This window comes from Rhinopithecus roxellana, chromosome 8, assembly GCF_007565055.1.
Source record: "Rhinopithecus roxellana isolate Shanxi Qingling chromosome 8, ASM756505v1, whole genome shotgun sequence".
Lineage (NCBI taxonomy): Eukaryota > Metazoa > Chordata > Mammalia > Primates > Cercopithecidae > Rhinopithecus > Rhinopithecus roxellana.
Genome location: NC_044556.1, coordinates 92,404,990 through 92,410,989, shown reverse-complemented (window position 1 = coordinate 92,410,989; position 6,000 = coordinate 92,404,990). Strand labels below are relative to the sequence as shown.

Sequence of the window (6,000 nt, the reverse complement as noted above, 5' to 3'; positions counted from 1 at the left end):
CCTGTGATTATGACCTTAGCTCTTCCCCTTCTCTGTTTTCTGATCTCCTAATACACGCCTGTAAGTATCACAAGACCCTGCCAAGTCCCTCACATATTATCTTTTGAAATCCGACGACTTTCAATCTTCCGGGCCCCACGACTCTCTCTCCCCGGACTAGGATCTACTCTATGGTAGTCAGATCAGCCTTTCTAGCTCTGTAGTCCTCCCATTGCTCCATCTATGGTTTCCGGAGGCCTTACCGGAAGCCCTCCTGTGAGGCCGTGTGGGAGGCCGGAAGTTGCGGCTTCATTACTCGCCATTTCAAAATGCTGCCGAGGCCCTCGGATCTGTGACTGCTACCCCTCCCCCGACCCGGGCTCGGCGGGGGAGCGACTCATGGAGCTGCCGTAAGGTGTGGCTCTTGGCCTTCGTCGGCGGGGTGCCGGGAGCTGGAGCTGGAGAGTGAGGAGCAGGCGGCCGTACCGCCAATTCTGCGGGTAGCGGGCGGGAGGAGCTTGAGAGGTGGGTCGGGCGGCGTGGGGAAGGCCGCGCCAGGCGGAAGAAGGGCTTGGGGGGAGGGGAAGAGTTGTGGGATGAGGGCTCGCGGAAGATAAAAGTGGAGGTGGGGTGACGTGATGTAACTTTGCCAACAGGTGACAAATCTAAAGTCGACGTGGTTGGGTTGAGTTTAAGTGGACACAACATTTGAGTACTACTGAGGCAATTTGGAGAAAAGAGGTGGGAGGGGGGAGGTGGGAAGAATGACATTGACGCGTTTTAAGTTTTTAAGTTAGTTTTTAAGGCTGCGGATAGTCTACCTTAGAAGCACTTGAGTGCTTGTTGAAAATGCTCCTTTTGGCTGGGCGCGGTGGCTCACGCTTGTAAACCCAGCACTTTGGGAGGCCAAGGTGGGTGGATCTACCTGAGGTCTGGAGTTCGAGGCCAACCTGGTGAAACCCCGTCTCTACTAAAAACACAAAAATATTAGATGTGTGTGGTAGCGCACGCCTGTAATCCCCGCTACTCTGGAGGCTGAGGCAGGAGAATCACTTGAACCCGTGGGCGGGGGTTGCAGTGAGTCAAAATAGCGCCACTGCACTTCACCTTGGGCTATAGAGGGAGACTCCGTCTCAAAGGAAAAAAAAAGGAAAATGTTCGTTTCGGGGCCACACCGAAACCTCCAGACAGTATCGAGATGGCGCTCAGAGAAATATATTTTAATGAGCACACCTCCCAGTGATTTTTTGTATACCTTAAAGCTTGAAAACCAGTTTTTGTTTGTTTTATAAGTGGAGTTTCGCTCTTTTTGCCCAGGCTGGAGTGCAGTGGCGCGATCTTGGCTCACTGCAACTTCTGCCTCCCGGGTTCAAGTGATTCTTCTGCCTCAGCCTCCGGTGTCGCTGGGATTACAGGGGCGTACTAGTACGCCCTGGCTAATTATGTTTTATTAGAGACGGGGTTTCACCAGGTTGGTCAGGCTGTTCTCGAACTCCAGACCTCAGGTGATCCGCCCACCTTGGCCTCCGAAAGTGCTGGGATTACAGGCATGAGCCACCGTGCTCGGCCGAAAACCACGGTTTTAAAGCGACACCCGGAGAAAATGCTCTGTGGTGTTGGCACGTGGAACTAGTATCTGTCAAAGATACTTGGAACCTTTTGGTGTTAAGTATTACTGTATCTCAGTTTAGATTCAGTCTCTCCTCATACTTTTTTTTTTTTTTTTTTTGATAGGATTTCGGCCAGGCCCAGTGGCTCACACCTTTAATCCCAGCACTTTCGGAGGCCAAGGGGGCAGGATTGCTTGAGTCTAGGAGTTCGAGACCAGCCTAGGCAACAAACAGCCCCTTCTCTGCAAAAAAAAAAAATCAAAAAATCAGTGGGGAGTCATAGAGGGAGCTTCTAGTCCCAGCTACCCGAGAGACTCAGGTGGGAGGATCTCTTGAGCCCAGGAGGTGAAAGCTGCACCAAGCGGGGATGGAGCCACTGCACTTTAGCTTAGGTGACAGCGTGAGAGCCTGTCTGAAAAAAAAAAGACATGAGGTCTCACTGTGTGATCAGGCTGGAGTGCAGTGGCTATTCACAGGTTTGATCATCGCACACTACAGCCTGAAACTCCTGGACTCTAGGGATCCTCCTGCCTCAGCCTTCCAGAATAGCTGGGACTACAGGCACTAGCCACCGGCCGCAGTTGGTTTTTTAAGGTTCTGTAACAATCTCCCCGCTTTAATCTTCCCTGCCTTCCCAGGTCCTGTAGAACTCCTACATTCTGGATTTGACTGATTAACTGCTTGCTCTCCATTTTGCCTAGTAACTTGCAGTTAGTAGGTAGATCTCAATTTGAATTATTTGTCTTTTGGTCGGGAATACTTAATAGGTGGTATGCTGGTTTCTTGTTGCTTCAAAATCAGGTAGTATATGGTATGTGAATGAACCTCTTTTTTTTTTTTTTTTTTTTTTTGAGACGGAGTCTTGCTCTGTCGCCCAGGCTGGAGTGCAGTGGCCGGATCTCAGCTCACCGCAACCTCCGCCTCCCGGGTTCACACCATTCTCCCGCCTCAGCCTCCTGAGTGGCTGGGACCACAGGCGCCCGCCACCTCGCCCGGCTAATTTTTTGTATTTTTAGTAGAGACGGGGTTTCGCCATGTTAGCCAGGATGGTCTCGATCTCCTGACCTCGTGATCCGCCCGTCTCGGCCTCCCAAAGTGCTGGGATTACAGGCTTGAGCCACCGCGCCCGGCCTATGACCCTCTTTTAGTGATAAGGTTGGGGATGGTGGAATGGTCAGCCTACTCCACATGTTTTCTTTCCACCCCAACTTTTCACTCAAATGGCTTTAGCATCCCCTGCCCCTGCCACTGGAGTGAAGTGGTATGATCTTGGCTCACTGCATCCTCCGTCTCCTGGGTTCAAGCGATTCTTCTGCCCCAGCCACGCAAGTAGCTGGATTACAGGTGTGTGCCACAACGCCCAGCTAATTTTTGTGTTTTCAGTAGAGAGGGGTTTTCACTATGTTGGCCAGGCTGGTCTTGAACTCCTGGCCTCAATCTGCCCGCCTTGGCCTCCTAAAGTGCTGGGATTACAGGTGTGAGCCACTGCTCTCGGCCTGGAATCTCTTGATGACTGTTGAAGAGGTGACATTTAACCTGAGACTTGAAGGTTTAAGATGAATCAGTTTTGTACAGAACTCAGTGCTCCAAATGAAGGAGCAATTCGTGCAAAGGCCGTTTGAGAAATTAAAAGATCAGTGTGGCTGAGGCTCAAACTATGACTAAACAGTGCGAGATAAGACTGGAAATGTGCTGAGGGGCTAGACCACGTGTTTATCTTTACAGCAGTAGCAAGCAGTTGAGCAGGACCTGACACTATAGTATTTTTTTTCTTTTTAAAATGCTTTTGGCAGGCTGGGCCAAGGTGAGCGGATCGCCTGAAGTCGGGAGCTTGAGACCAGCCTGACCAACATAGAGAAACCCCATCTCTACTAAAAATATAAAGTTAGCTGGGCGTGATGGCACATGCCTGTAATCCCAGCTACTCGGGAGACTGAGGCAGGAGAATCGTTTGAACCCAAGAGGTGGAGGTTGCGGTGGACCAGGATTGTGCGCCATTGCACTCCAACCTGGGCAACAAGAGCGAAACTCCGTCTCAAAAAAAAATATATGTGTGTGTGTGTGTGTATAAAAGAAAAATACGGTGGTTGAAATAAAGAACATTGGCCTGGCATGGTGGCTCATGCCTGTAATCCCAGCACTTTGGGAGGCTGAGAAGGATTGCTTTAGCTCAGAATTTGAGACTAGCTTGGGGAACATTAAAAAAAAAAAAACTAGTCGGGTTAGGTGGTACTTGACTGTAGTTCCAGCTAGTCCAGAGGCTAAAGTGGGAGACTTGCTTGAGCCGGGGAAGTTGAGGTTGCTGTAAGCCATGATCATGGCACTGCAGTCCAGCCTGGGCGACGGAGTGAGACCCTGTCTCAAAACATCTGTATCCATTCTGTTATTTATTCCATCTGTAATGTTATGGAATCACAGATGGAATAAATAACAGAGTGGATACAACTGAGGAATGAATTAGAATTCTAGAAGGAGAAAATCTCCTAGAACAAAGAAAGAGAAAATATAAACAAAAAACTAAGAGATAAGAAGAGTAGGTATAGAAGCACTGACATCTGAATAATATAAGTCTTTGAGAAATAAAAATACAGAGGAAGTGTTTTAAGAAATAATGGAGTGGCCGGGCGTGGTGGCTCAAGCCTGTAATCCCAGCACTTTGGGAGGCCGAGACGGGCGGATCACAAGGTCAGGAGATCGAGACCATCCTGGCTAACACGGTGAAACCCCGTCTCTACTAAAAAGTACAAAAAACTAGCCGGGCGAGGTGGCAGGCGCCTGTAGTCCCAGCTACTCGGGAGGCTGAGGCAGGAGAATGGGGTGAACCCGGGAGGCAGAGCTTGCAGTGAGCTGAGATCCAGCCACTACACTCCAGCTTGGGCGACAGAGCGAGACTCCGTCTCAAAAAAAAAAAAAAAAAAAAAAAGAAATAATGGAGTAACTCCTTTGTAATAAAAAAAATGATGAAATACCTCAGATTCAAAGATCTCTTACAGTGCTAAGGATGAGAGATAAGGAAACTCAGTCTTAGACACATTATAGTCAAATTAAAGAATATCAAAGCAAAATACAATTTGTAGGGGCCTCAGAAAAGACCATTTACAAAGGAGCAAAACTGAATTGACTTCAGGGTTTTCAACAACATCACTGAATGCAAGAAGACAAGTGTTTTCACAGTATTAAAGGGCAAACTAGAATTTTATAGTCAACCACGTAAGTTTAAATAGGAGGGAATGATAAAAATATTCTTAGGTATATGAGGTCTTGGAACTTTGTACACAAAAGACCTGCATTGAAAACGGTGCCAGATGAGGTAGTGAGATACTCAGACCTGAGAACTGTTACAATAAATATATGAAGTAAAGATTATCTGATTCCTTGGTCTTGTTTATTGTCTTAAAGTCTAAGGCAGAAAAAAAGGACAAAAAATACATCTACCTCAGAATTTAAAGTCTGTATTATATTATGCTAAAATTCTTTTTTTCTTTTGAGACGGAGTCTCGCTCTGTCGCCTAGGTTGGAGTGCAGTGATGTGATCTTGGCTCACTGCACCCTCCAGGTTCAAGCAATTCTCCTGCCTCAGTCTCCCAAGTGGCTGGGATTACAGGCGCACGCCATCATGACCAGCTAATTTTTTGTTTTTTTTTTTTTTTTTAGTAGAGACAGGGTTTCACCATGCTGACCAGGCTGGTCTTGAACTCCTGACCTTGTGATCCGCCCACCTTTGCCTCCCAAAGTGCTGGGAATACAGGCATGAGCCACCATGCCCAGCCTTTTCTTTCTTTCTTTTTTTTGACAGGGTCTTGTCTGTCACCTAGGCTGGAGTGCAGTGACGTGATTATGACTCACTGTGGCCTCAGCTCCCCAGGTTCAAGTGATCCTCCCATCTCAGCCTCCTGAGTAGCTGGGACCACAGGTGTGCTCCACCATGCGGGGGCTAATTTTTATATTTTTTGTAGAGGTGAAGTTTGGCTATGTTGCCCAAGCTGGTCTTGAACTCCTGGACTCAAGTGATCCGCCTGCCTCGGCTTCCCAAAGTGCTGGGATTACAAGCATGAGTCACCACACCCAGTCTACAATTCTTTTTTTTTTTTTTTTTTTTTTTTTTTTTTGAGACGGAGTCTCGCTCTGTCACCCAGGCTGGAGTGCAGTGGCCAATTCTCAGCTCACTGCAAGCTCCGCCTCCCGGGTTTACGCCATTCTCCTGCCTCAAGCCTCCCGAGTAGCTGGGACCACAGGCGCCCACCACCTCGCCCGGCTAGTTTTTTGTATTTTTTAGTAGAGACGGGGTTTCACTGTGTTAGCCAGGATGGTCTCGATCTCCTGACCTCGTGATCCGCCCGTCTCGGCCTCCCAAAGTGCTGGGATTACAGGCTTGAGCCACCACGCCTGGCCCCAGTCTACAATTCTTATT

General features: G+C 48.4%; 1 protein-coding gene across 4 annotated transcripts in view; it reads left to right on the top strand.

Annotated features, from left to right (window-relative positions):
• The first annotated feature begins 259 nt into the window (after positions 1 to 259).
• Positions 260 to 6,000, top strand: part of MDM4 (MDM4 regulator of p53) — a 39,236-nt gene continuing 33,495 nt past the window's right edge. For 2 of the 4 annotated variants that reach the window (XR_748668.2, XR_004058826.1), the window contains exon 1: positions 261 to 394. The gene's annotated coding sequence lies outside the window, so the exon portion shown is untranslated. Of the gene's footprint in view, positions 505 to 6,000 lie in introns of all 4 variants that reach the window. The other 2 variants (XM_010369788.2, XM_030936179.1) reach the window with 2 other exon arrangements.